Source organism: Nuphar pumila, chromosome 5, assembly GCF_984573655.1.
Source record: "Nuphar pumila chromosome 5, dmNupPumi1.hap1.1, whole genome shotgun sequence".
Taxonomy (NCBI): domain Eukaryota; kingdom Viridiplantae; phylum Streptophyta; class Magnoliopsida; order Nymphaeales; family Nymphaeaceae; genus Nuphar; species Nuphar pumila.
The window spans coordinates 90,125,417-90,138,621 of record NC_143253.1 but is presented as its reverse complement, the minus strand read 5'-3'; positions in this window follow the sequence as shown (position 1 = coordinate 90,138,621).

Genomic DNA, 13,205 nt, shown 5'->3' with positions numbered 1-13,205 from the left:
GAGCGTTGAATCTGATAGGAAGTTTGAGTCAGAACTCGAAACTTCAAACGACATAAAAAAAGAAAACACGAGTCGGAACCCGAATCTTCAAAATAATTAAAAAAATGGAAAACCCGAGTTTTGAAAACTCGAATTTTCAAAGAAACGGTCGGTTCCCACACGTGCGTTGAATCTGATAGAAAGTTCGAGACGGAACTCGAAACTTCAAACAACATAAAAAGGCAAAACCCGAGTCAGAACCCGGATCTTCAAAATAATAATAAAAATGGAAAACCTGAGTTTTGAAAAACTCAAATCTTCAAAGGAACGATCGGTTCCAACACGAGCATTGAATCCGATAGGAAGTTCGAGTCGGAACTCGAAACTTCAAATGACATAAAAAGGGAAATCCCGAGTCGGAACCCTGATCTTCAAAATAATAATAAAAATGGAAAACCTGAGTTTTGAAAAACTCGAATCTTTAAAGGAACGATCGGTTTCAACACGAGCGTTGAATCCGATAGGAAGTTCGAGTCAGAACTTGAAACTTCAAACGACATAAAAAGAGAAATCCCGAGTCGAAAACAGGATCTTCAAAATAATAATACAAATGGAAAACCCGAGTTTTCAAAAACTAGAATCTTCAAAGGAACGATCGGTTTCAACACGAGCGTTGAATTCGATAGAAAGTTCGAATCGGAACCCAAAACTTCAAACGACATAAAAAGGGAAAACCCGAGTCGGAACCCGAATCTTCAAAATAATAATAAAAATGGAAAACCGAGTTTTGAAAAACTTGAATCTTCAAAGGAACGATCGGTTCCAACACGGGCGCTAAATTCGATAGGAAGTTCGAGTCGGAACTCGAAACTTCAAATGACATAAAAACGGAAAACCCGAGTCAGAACCTGGATCTTCAAAATAATAATAAAAATAGAAAACCCAAGTTTTGAAAACTCAAATTTTCAAAGGAACAGTTGGTTCCAACACGAGCGTTGAATCTGATATGAAGTTTGAGTCAGAACTCGAAACTTCAAACGACATAAAAAAAGAAAACACGAGTCGGAACCCGAATCTTCAAAATAATTAAAAAAATGGAAAACCCGAGTTTTGAAAACTCGAATTTTCAAAGAAACGGTCGGTTCCCACACGAGCGTTGAATCTGATAGAAAGTTCGAGACGGAACTCGAAACTTCAAACAACATAAAAAGGCAAAACCCGAGTCAGAACCCGGATCTTCAAAATAATAATAAAAATGGAAAACCTGAGTTTTGAAAAACTCGAATCTTCAAAAGAACGATCGGTTCCAACACGAGCATTGAATCCGATAGGAAGTTCGAGTCGGAACTCGAAACTTCAAACGACATAAAAAGGGAAATCCCGAGTCGGAACCCGGATCTTCAAAATAATAATAAAAATGGAAATCCTGAGTTTTGAAAAACTCGAATCTTTAAAGGAACGATCGGTTCCAACACGAGCGTTGAATCCTATAGGAAGTTCGAGTCAGAACTTGAAACTTCAAACGACATAAAAAGAGAAAACCCGAGTCGAAAACCGGATCTTCAAAATAATAATAAAAATGGAAAATCCGAGTTTTCAAAAACTTGAATCTTCAAAGGAACGATCGGTTTCAACACGACCGTTGAATTCGATAGAAAGTTCGAATCAGAACCCAAAACTTCAAACGACATAAAAAGGGAAAACCCTAGTCGGAACCCGGATCTTCAAAATAATAATAAAAATGGAAAACCTGAGTTTTGAAAAACTCGAATCTTTAAAGGAACGATCGGTTCCAACACGAGCGTTGAATCCTATAGGAAGTTCGAGTCAGAACTTGAAACTTCAAACGACATAAAAAGAGAAAACCCGAGTCGAAAACCGGATCTTCAAAATAATAATAAAAATGGAAAATCCGAGTTTTCAAAAACTTGAATCTTCAAAAGAACGATCGGTTTCAACACGACCGTTGAATTCGATAGAAAGTTCGAATCAGAACCCAAAACTTCAAACGACATAAAAAGGGAAAACCCGAGTCGGAACCCGAATCTTCAAAATAATAATAAAAATGGAAAACCGAGTTTTGAAAAACTCGAATCTTCAAAGGAACGATCGGTTCCAACACGAGCGTTGAATATGATAATAAGTTCGAGTCGGAACTCAAAACTTCAAACGACATAAAAAGGGAAAACCCGAGTCAGAACCCGGATCTTCAAAATAATAATAAAAATGGAAAACCCGAGTTTTGAAAACTCGAATTATTAAAAGAACGATCGGTTCAAACAAAAGCGTTGAATCCGATAGAAAGTTCGAGACGGAGCTCAAAACTTTAAATGACATAAAAAAGGAAAACCCGAGTAGGAACCTGGATCTTCAAAAAAATAATAAAAATGGAAAACCCGAGTTTTGAAAAACTCAAATCTTCAAAAGAATGATCGGTTCCAACACAAGCGTAGAATCCGATAGGAAGTTCGACTCGGAACTCGAAACTTCAAACGACATAAAAAGGGAAAACTCGAGTTGGAACCCGGATCTTCAAAATAATAATAAAAATGGAAAACCCGAGTTTTGAAAAACTCAAATCTTCAAAGGAACGATCGGTTCCAACACGAGCGTTGAATCCAATAGGAAGTTTGAGTCGGAACTTGAAACTTCAAACAACATAAAAAGGAAAAACCCGAGTTGAAACCCGGATCTTCAAAATAATAATAAAAATTGAAAACCCGAGTTTTAAAAAACTCGAATCTTCAAAAGAACGATCGGTTTCAACACGAGCGTTGAATCCGATAGAAAGTTCGATTCGGAACTCGAAACTTCAAACGAAATAAAAATGGGAAACCCGAGTCGGAACCCGGATCTTCAAAATAAAAATAAAAATGGAAAACTCGAGTTTTGAAAAACAAGAATCTTCAAAGGAACGATCTTTTCCAACACGAGCGTTGAATCCGATAGGAAGTTTGAGTCGGAAATCGAAACTTCAAACTATATAAAAAGGAAAAACCTAAGTCGGAACCCGGATCTTCAAAATAATAATAAAAATGGAAAACCCGAGTTTTGAAAAACTCGAATTTTTAAAAGAACGATCGGTTCCAACAAAAGTGTTGAATCCGATAAAAAGTTCGAGACGGAACTCGAAACTTCAAATGTCATAAAAAGGGAAAACCCGAGTCGGAACCCGGATCTTCAAAGTAATAATAAAAATGGAAAAGCCGAGTTTTAAAAAACTTGAATCTTCAAAGGAACGATCGGTTCCAACACGAGCGTTGTATCTAATAGGAAGTTTGAGTAAGAACTCGAAACTTTAAACGACATAAAAAGGGAAAACCCGAGTCGGAACTCGGATCTTCAAAACAATATTAAAAATGGAAAACCCTAGTCGGAACCCGGATCTTCAAAGCAATAATAAAAATGGAAACCCCGAGTTTTGAAAAACACGAATCTTCAAAGGAACGATCGGTTCCAACACGAGCGTTGAGACTGATAGGAAGTTTGAGTCGGAAACTGGAAACTTCAAACGATATAAAAAGGGAAAACCTGAGTCGGAACACGGATCTTCAAAATAATAATAAAAATGAAAACCCGAGTTTTGAAAAACTCGAATCTTCAAAGGAACGATCGGTTCCAACACAGGCATTGAATTAGATAGGAAGTCTGAGTCGGAACTCGAAACTTCAAACGACATAAAAACAGAAAACTCGAGTCGGAACCCGGATCTTCAAAATAATAATAAAAATAGAAAACCCGAGTTTTGAAAACTAAAATCTTCAAAGGAACGGTTGGTTCCAACACGAGCGTTGAATCTGATAGAAGGTTCGAGTCAGAACTCCAAACTTCAAACGACATAAAAAGGGAAAACCCGAGTCGAAACCCGGATCTTCAAAATAATAATAAAAATGGAAAACCCGTGTTTTGAAAAACTCGAATCTTCAAAGGAATGATCGGTTCCAACACGAGCGTTGAATCTGATTGGAAGTTCGAATCGGAACTCGAAACTTCAAACGACATAAAAAGGGAAAACCCGAGTCGGCACCCGGATCTTCAAAATAATAATAAAAATGGAAAACCTGAGTTTTGAAAAACTCGAATCTTCAAAGGAACAATCGGTTCCAACACGAGCGTTGAACCCCATAGGAAGTTCGAGTCAGAACTCGAAACTTCAAACTACATAAAAAGGGAAAACCCGAGTCGGAACCAGGATCTTCAAAATAATAATAAAAATGGAAAACCTGAGTTTTGAAAAACTCAAATCTTCAAAGGAACGATCGGTTCCAACACGAGCGTTGAATTCGATAGGAAGTTCGATTCGGAACTCCAAACTTCAAACGACATAAAAAGAGAAAACCCGAGTCGAAACCCGGATCTTCAAAATAATAATAAAAATGGGAAAACCCGAGTTTTAAAAAACTTGAATCTTCAAACGAACGATCGGTTCCAACACCAGCGTTGAATCCGATAGGAAGTTCGAGTCGGAACTCGAAACTTCAAATGACATAAAAATGGAAAACCCGAGTCGGAAGCCAGATTTTGAAAATAAAAATAAAAATGGAAAACCCAAGTTTTAAAAAACTTGAATCTTCAAAGGAACGATCGGTTCCAACTCGGGCGTTGAATCCGATAGGAAGTTCGAACCGGAACCCAAAACTTCAAACGACATAAAAAGGGAAAACCCGAGTCGGAACCCGGATCTTCAAAATAACAATAATAAAATTGAAAAACTGAGTTTTGAAAAACTTGAATCTTCAAAGGAACGATCGGTTCCAACACGAGCGTTGAATTCGATAGGAAGTTCGAGTCGAAAGTCGAAACTTCAAACGACATAAACAGGGAAAACCCGAGTCGGAACCCAGATCTTCAAAATATTAATAAAAATGGAAAACCTGAGTTCTGAAAACTCGAATTTTTAAAAGAACGATCGGTTCCAACAAAAGCGTTGAATCCGATAGAAAATTCGAGACGTAACTCGAAACTTTAAATGACATAAAAAAGGAAAACCCGAGTCGGGACCCGGATCTTCAAAAAAATAATAAAAATGGAAAACCCGAGTTTTGAAAAACTAAAATCTTCAAAGGAACGATCGGTTCCAACACGAGTGTTGAATCCGATAGGAAGTTCGACTCGGAACTCGAAACATCAAACGACATAAAAAGGGAAAACCCGAGTCGGAACCCGGATCTTCAAAATAATAATAAAAATGGAAAAACCCGAGTTTTGAAAAACAAGAATCTTCAAAGGAACGATGGGTTCCAACACGAGCGTTGAATCTGATAGGAAGTTCGAGTCGGAAACTTGAAACTTCAAACAATATAAAAAGGGAAAACCCGAGACGGAACCCGGATCTTCAAAATAATAATAAAAATGGAAACCCCGAGTTTAGAAAAATTTGAATCTTCAAAGGAACGATCGGTTCCAACACGGGCGCTGAATTCGATAGGAAGTTCGAGTCGGAACTCGAAACTTCAAATGACATAAAAACGGAAAACCCGAGTCAGAACCCGGATCTTCAAAATAATAATAATAATAGAAAACCCAAGTTTTGAAAACTCAAATTTTCAAAGGAACAGTTGGTTCCAACACGAGCGTTGAATCTGATAGGAAGTTTGAGTCAGAACTCGAAACTTCAAACGACATAAAAAAAGAAAACACGAGTCGGAACCCGAATCTTCAAAATAATTAAAAAAATGGAAAACCCGAGTTTTGAAAACTCGAATTTTCAAAGAAACGGTCGGTTCCCACACGTGCGTTGAATCTGATAGAAAGTTCGAGACGGAACTCGAAACTTCAAACAACATAAAAAGGCAAAACCCGAGTCAGAACCCGGATCTTCAAAATAATAATAAAAATGGAAAACCTGAGTTTTGAAAAACTCAAATCTTCAAAGGAACGATCGGTTCCAACACGAGCATTGAATCCGATAGGAAGTTCGAGTCGGAACTCGAAACTTCAAATGACATAAAAAGGGAAATCCCGAGTCGGAACCCTGATCTTCAAAATAATAATAAAAATGGAAAACCTGAGTTTTGAAAAACTCGAATCTTTAAAGGAACGATCGGTTTCAACACGAGCGTTGAATCCGATAGGAAGTTCGAGTCAGAACTTGAAACTTCAAACGACATAAAAAGAGAAATCCCGAGTCGAAAACAGGATCTTCAAAATAATAATAAAAATGGAAAACCCGAGTTTTCAAAAACTTGAATCTTCAAAGGAACGATCGGTTTCAACACGAGCGTTGAATTCGATAGAAAGTTCGAATCGGAACCCAAAACTTCAAACGACATAAAAAGGGAAAACCCGAGTCGGAACCCGAATCTTCAAAATAATAATAAAAATGGAAAACCGAGTTTTGAAAAACTTGAATCTTCAAAGGAACGATCGGTTCCAACACGGGCGCTAAATTCGATAGGAAGTTCGAGTCGGAACTCGAAACTTCAAATGACATAAAAACGGAAAACCCGAGTCAGAACCTGGATCTTCAAAATAATAATAAAAATAGAAAACCCAAGTTTTGAAAACTCAAATTTTCAAAGGAACAGTTGGTTCCAACACGAGCGTTGAATCTGATAGGAAGTTTGAGTCAGAACTCGAAACTTCAAACGACATAAAAAAAGAAAACACGAGTCGGAACCCGAATCTTCAAAATAATTAAAAAAATGGAAAACCCGAGTTTTGAAAACTCGAATTTTCAAAGAAACGGTCGGTTCCCACACGAGCGTTGAATCTGATAGAAAGTTCGAGACGGAACTCGAAACTTCAAACAACATAAAAAGGCAAAACCCGAGTCAGAACCCGGATCTTCAAAATAATAATAAAAATGGAAAACCTGAGTTTTGAAAAACTCGAATCTTCAAAGGAACGATCGGTTCCAACACGAGCATTGAATCCGATAGGAAGTTCGAGTCGGAACTCGAAACTTCAAACGACATAAAAAGGGAAATCCCGAGTCGGAACCCGGATCTTCAAAATAATAATAAAAATGGAAATCCTGAGTTTTGAAAAACTCGAATCTTTAAAGGAACGATCGGTTCCAACACGAGCGTTGAATCCTATAGGAAGTTCGAGTCAGAACTTGAAACTTCAAACGACATAAAAAGAGAAAACCCGAGTCGAAAACCGGATCTTCAAAATAATAATAAAAATGGAAAATCCGAGTTTTCAAAAACTTGAATCTTCAAAGGAACGATCGGTTTCAACACGACCGTTGAATTCGATAGAAAGTTCGAATCAGAACCCAAAACTTCAAACGACATAAAAAGGGAAAACCCGAGTCGGAACCCGAATCTTCAAAATAATAATAAAAATGGAAAACCGAGTTTTGAAAAACTCGAATCTTCAAAGGAACGATCGGTTCCAACACGAGCGTTGAATATGATAATAAGTTCGAGTCGGAACTCAAAACTTCAAACGACATAAAAAGGGAAAACCCGAGTCAGAACCCGGATCTTCAAAATAATAATAAAAATGGAAAACCCGAGTTTTGAAAACTCGAATTATTAAAAGAACGATCGGTTCAAACAAAAGCGTTGAATCCGATAGAAAGTTCGAGACGGAGCTCAAAACTTTAAATGACATAAAAAAGGAAAACCCGAGTAGGAACCCGGATCTTCAAAAAAATAATAAAAATGGAAAACCCGAGTTTTGAAAAACTCAAATCTTCAAAAGAATGATCGGTTCCAACACGAGCGTAGAATCCGATAGGAAGTTCGACTCGGAACTCGAAACTTCAAACGACATAAAAAGGGAAAACTCGAGTTGGAACCCGGATCTTCAAAATAATAATAAAAATGGAAAACCCGAGTTTTGAAAAACTCAAATCTTCAAAGGAACGATCGGTTCCAACACGAGCGTTGAATCCAATAGGAAGTTTGAGTCGGAACTTGAAACTTCAAACAACATAAAAAGGAAAAACCCGAGTTGAAACCCGGATCTTCAAAATAATAATAAAAATTGAAAACCCGAGTTTTAAAAAACTCGAATCTTCAAAAGAACGATCGGTTTCAACACGAGCGTTGAATCCGATAGAAAGTTCGATTCGGAACTCGAAACTTCAAACGAAATAAAAATGGGAAACCCGAGTCGGAACCCGGATCTTCAAAATAAAAATAAAAATGGAAAACTCGAGTTTTGAAAAACAAGAATCTTCAAAGGAACGATCTTTTCCAACACGAGCGTTGAATCCGATAGGAAGTTTGAGTCGGAAATCGAAACTTCAAACTATATAAAAAGGGAAAACCTAAGTCGGAACCCGGATCTTCAAAATAATAATAAAAATGGAAAACCCGAGTTTTGAAAAACTCGAATTTTTAAAAGAACGATCGGTTCCAACAAAAGTGTTGAATCCGATAAAAAGTTCGAGACGGAACTCGAAACTTCAAATGTCATAAAAAGGGAAAACCCGAGTCGGAACCCGGATCTTCAAAGTAATAATAAAAATGGAAAACCCGAGTTTTAAAAAACTTGAATCTTCAAAGGAACGATCGGTTCCAACACGAGCGTTGTATCTGATAGGAAGTTTGAGTAAGAACTCGAAACTTTAAACGACATAAAAAGGGAAAACCCGAGTCGGAACCCGGATCTTCAAAACAATATTAAAAATGGAAAACCCTAGTCGGAACCCGGATCTTCAAAGCAATAATAAAAATGGAAACCCCGAGTTTTGAAAAACACGAATCTTCAAAGGAACGATCGGTTCCAACACGAGCGTTGAGACTGATAGGAAGTTTGAGTCGGAAACTGGAAACTTCAAACGATATAAAAAGGGAAAACTTGAGTCGGAACACGGATCTTCAAAATAATAATAAAAATGAAAACCCGAGTTTTGAAAAACTCGAATCTTCAAAGGAACGATCGGTTCCAACACGGGCATTGAATTAGATAGGAAGTCTGAGTCGGAACTCGAAACTTCAAACGACATAAAAACATAAAACTCGAGTCGGAACCCGGATCTTCAAAATAATAATAAAAATAGAAAACCCGAGTTTTGAAAACTCAAATCTTCAAAGGAACGGTTGGTTCCAACACGAGCGTTGAATCTGATAGAAGGTTCGAGTCAGAACTCGAAACTTCAAACGACATAAAAAGGGAAAACCCGAGTCGAAACCCGGATCTTCAAAATAATAATAAAAATGGAAAACCCGTGTTTTGAAAAACTCGAATCTTCAAAGGAATGATCGGTTCCAACACGAGCGTTGAATCTGATTGGAAGTTCGAATCGGAACTCGAAACTTCAAACGACATAAAAAGGGAAAACCCGAGTCGGCACCCGAATCTTCAAAATAATAATAAAAATGGAAAACCTGAGTTTTGAAAAACTCGAATCTTCAAAGGAACAATCGGTTCCAACACGAGCGTTGAACCCCATAGGAAGTTCGAGTCAGAACTCGAAACTTCAAACTACATAAAAAGGGAAAACCCGAGTCGGAACCAGGATCTTCAAAATAATAATAAAAATGGAAAACCCGAGTTTTGAAAAACTCAAATCTTCAAAGGAACGATCGGTTCCAACACGAGCGTTGAATTCGATAGGAAGTTCGATTCGGAACTCGAAACTTCAAACGACATAAAAAGAGAAAACCCGAGTCGAAACCCGGATCTTCAAAATAATAATAAAAATGGGAAAACCCGAGTTTTAAAAACTTGAATCTTCAAACGAACGATCGGTTCCAACACGAGCGTTGAATCCGATAGGAAGTTCGAGTCGGAACTCGAAACTTCAAATGACATAAAAATGGAAAACCCGAGTCGGAAGCCAGATTTTGAAAATAAAAATAAAAATGGAAAACTCGAGTTTTGAAAAACAAGAATCTTCAAAGAAACGATCGGTTCCAACACGAGCGTTGAATTCGATAGAAAGTTTGAGTCGGAAATCGAAACTTCAAACTATATAAAAAGGGAAAACCTGAGTCGGAACCCAGATCTTCAAAATAATAATAAAAATCAAAAACCCGAGTTTTGAAAAACTCGAATCGTCAAAGAAACGATCGGTTCCAACACGAGCGTTGAATCCAATAAAAAGTTTGAGACGGAACTCGAAACTTCAAACGACATAAAAATGGAAAACCGGAGTCGGAACCCGAATCTTCAAAATAATAAAAAAATGGAAAACCCGAGTTTTGAAAAACTTGAATTTTTAAAAGAACGATCGGTTCCAACAAAAGCGTTGAATCCGATAGAAAGTTCGAGACGGAACTCAAAACTTCAAATGACATAAAAAGGGAAAACCCGAGTGGGAACCCGGATCTTCAAAATAATAATAAAAATGGAAAACCCGAGTTTTGAAAAACTCGAATCTTCAAAGGAACGATCGGTTCCAACACGAGCGTTGTATCCGATAGGAAGTTCGAGTCGGAACTCAAAACTTTAAACGACATAAAAAGGGAAAACCCGAGTCGGAACCCGGATCTTCAAAATAATAATAAAAAAGGAAAACCCGAGTTTTGAAAAACATGAATCTTCAAAGGAACGATCGGTTCCAACACGAGCGTTGAATCTGATAGGAAGTTCGAGTCGGAAATTTGAAACTTCAAACGATATAAAAAGAGAAAACCTGAGTCGGAACCCGGATCTTCAAAATAATAATAAAAATGGAAAACCTGAGTGTTATCATCGCAAAATTTTTACTTTTGCAAATTAAACTGACCTTTGAAATAGTTTTTGAAAATAACTCGCCTCCATTTTTAAAATGCGGGAAAATTCCGTAGAATGGGACTCGCCTGTCGGTACGAGGTTCAACCGTTCCTGCCACCTTTAACAGGGGTAATTGAACCAAGGATCAATCTTATGCTCTACTCTATTCAACTTGTCTAAATCATATTCTAATTTCTAAATGCACATAGAATCAGGCATGTGCTATGAATTTTCAGAAAATGCACATTTTGAAAACATGATGTTTGCTTTGAATGATTGAAATATTTAGAATAGGTATCACATGGAAAATCGTGAATCGGGATTTTAAATATACTTCTGAAAAAAATTCGATTTTGAGAGATGCTTGACATTTGGTAAAAATTGACTCTGAGAGACTTGGCTTCTCTGAATTCAAACTTTGAAATTGAAATTCTAACTTAGAAAATTTGAATTTGGAACTTGGGAAATATTTGAAATATCATTGGCAAATCCATATTCTTTTGAATAAGACTTAGAAAAATTCTAACTTCAAACTTTGAAATTGACTGCATAACTTTGGAAAATTGAGTTTATGAACTTGAAAAACACTTGAAATATTCTTTGAAATTCAATGCTTTTGGGAAAATCGATTTTGCTATAAGACTTGGGAGATTTTGAGAAAATGAACTTCTTTGAATTGAAATTTGAATTGGAATTGGCAAATGCATGAAATGAATGAATATGGCTTTGAGGAATTGAGAAATACTTTTTGTATTTTTGAAAAATGCAGTGCATTTTTGAAGTTAGCCTAAGAGTGTAGGCTGAATGTGGCTAATGTGAATATCATAAATCTGAGTATCATTCGTATTCTGACTATGGCCATAAATACAAATTTTACCAAGTTTATAAACTTCATAGAAGCTAGTGCATGTGCCATTCGTGTAGACCATGGTGAATTTGTAAAAATATGCATGAATCATCATCCATCACACATTAACATTATAAAAATAAACTATATGCAATGCATCCTAATCTATGCAGGAAATGTAAATTCTTATTCCAAAGTTTAATTACAAATTACATCACTATTGAAATTTAAATACATGAAAAATAAAGTCTTCAATGTACCTGCAAAACTAGAAAACTTGGTTAATGAATATATGTTGGCTTTTCTAGATTTATCCAACAATATCAGGAAATTATTGGATTTTGTTAGATATAAGCCTTTTTGCCATGATTCCCTTAAATCAAAAGTGATAAAGTATGAAATAAAATGGAATAAATAAGGAAGAGAAGATATGAAATTTCGAAATTGGGGTCAAAATGACCAAAATACCCCTAATAACAAGACTATGGCCTTGAAATTAGGGTTTTTAGAAAGATATTTTGATAAAATGCAAGTTTTGAAATTTAAATGTAATAAACTAAGCTAAATATGATGTGACATGCTTAAATATGTGAAAATTAGGGTTAGGGATTTCGAAATTTAGGTCAAATAACCAAATTGCCCCCGATAGCAAGACTATGGCCTTGAAATCAGGGTTTTTAGAAAGAGATTTTGGTAAAAATTTGGGTTTTATGACCTAAATGAAATCAAATAACTACAAAATTAAACCTAAAGTATCCTAAGATGCTTATGAACATAATAAAACCCTAAAACCATATGCTTATACACAAAAATCCAACAATATCACAAATTTTGTGATTTTTGCAGTGTTTTTGGATCTTTCAGGAACCCAGTTTTGCAATTTGCTTAATTCAGACATCAAATGGATTCGAAATCCATAAAAATTGGTACCTGCACTTTTTATAACCCTAATGTCGAATTGAAATTATAAAAATAATTTTTTGACATTAAATTAATCCGAAAATTGCATTAAACCCTAAAAATATGCTATTTTTGACCTAATTCACAAACCAGTCTTAGTCCAAGACCTGAACCAGGGGCCAATCTCCATGAAAATTTATGAAATTTTACAGAGACTAACTAAGAAGAAAAACATAGATTTAGCATCTCCGGTTAGGGAGAAACCCTTCCGGCAATCTGAGCTAAAATATATCACTTTTAACAGGGATTAAAACAGCTATTCCAGATTGAAAATACAGAAATAAATAGCAAACCTAAACAAAAATCTCTAAAATTTTAGTGGTGAACAATATACAGAAAAATAATAATACTCACTTTTTATAGATCTAAAATCGGATCTGTGGTTTGGGATTTATGACTAACACAAGTCTGATTAGGGTTTTGGTAAACCCTAACGAGTTTTAAATTTAAAAACAGATTCTCTAAAAGGGGAAAAATTGTAAACAGTGATCAAAAAATCCGAAAATTTCACAGAAGACATATCTATTCAATGTGAATCCATATCATTTTACAGATCTAAAATCGGATATAAGATGAGAGAAATATCATCACAGCAAGTTACCTTCTTGATTTTAACCACGATTTTAAAGCTTTAAAAACCCGATTTGATGTCTGATTTTTTTGACAGGGTTTCCGAGATCCAAAACCTCTGATTTTTTTACAATAACTCAATAACTCATGCATGCATCACATATAAAAAAAATCAGAAATAAACAATGAGTACTTCAATCCGAAATAACATTATCTTTACTGTTCTAAACCT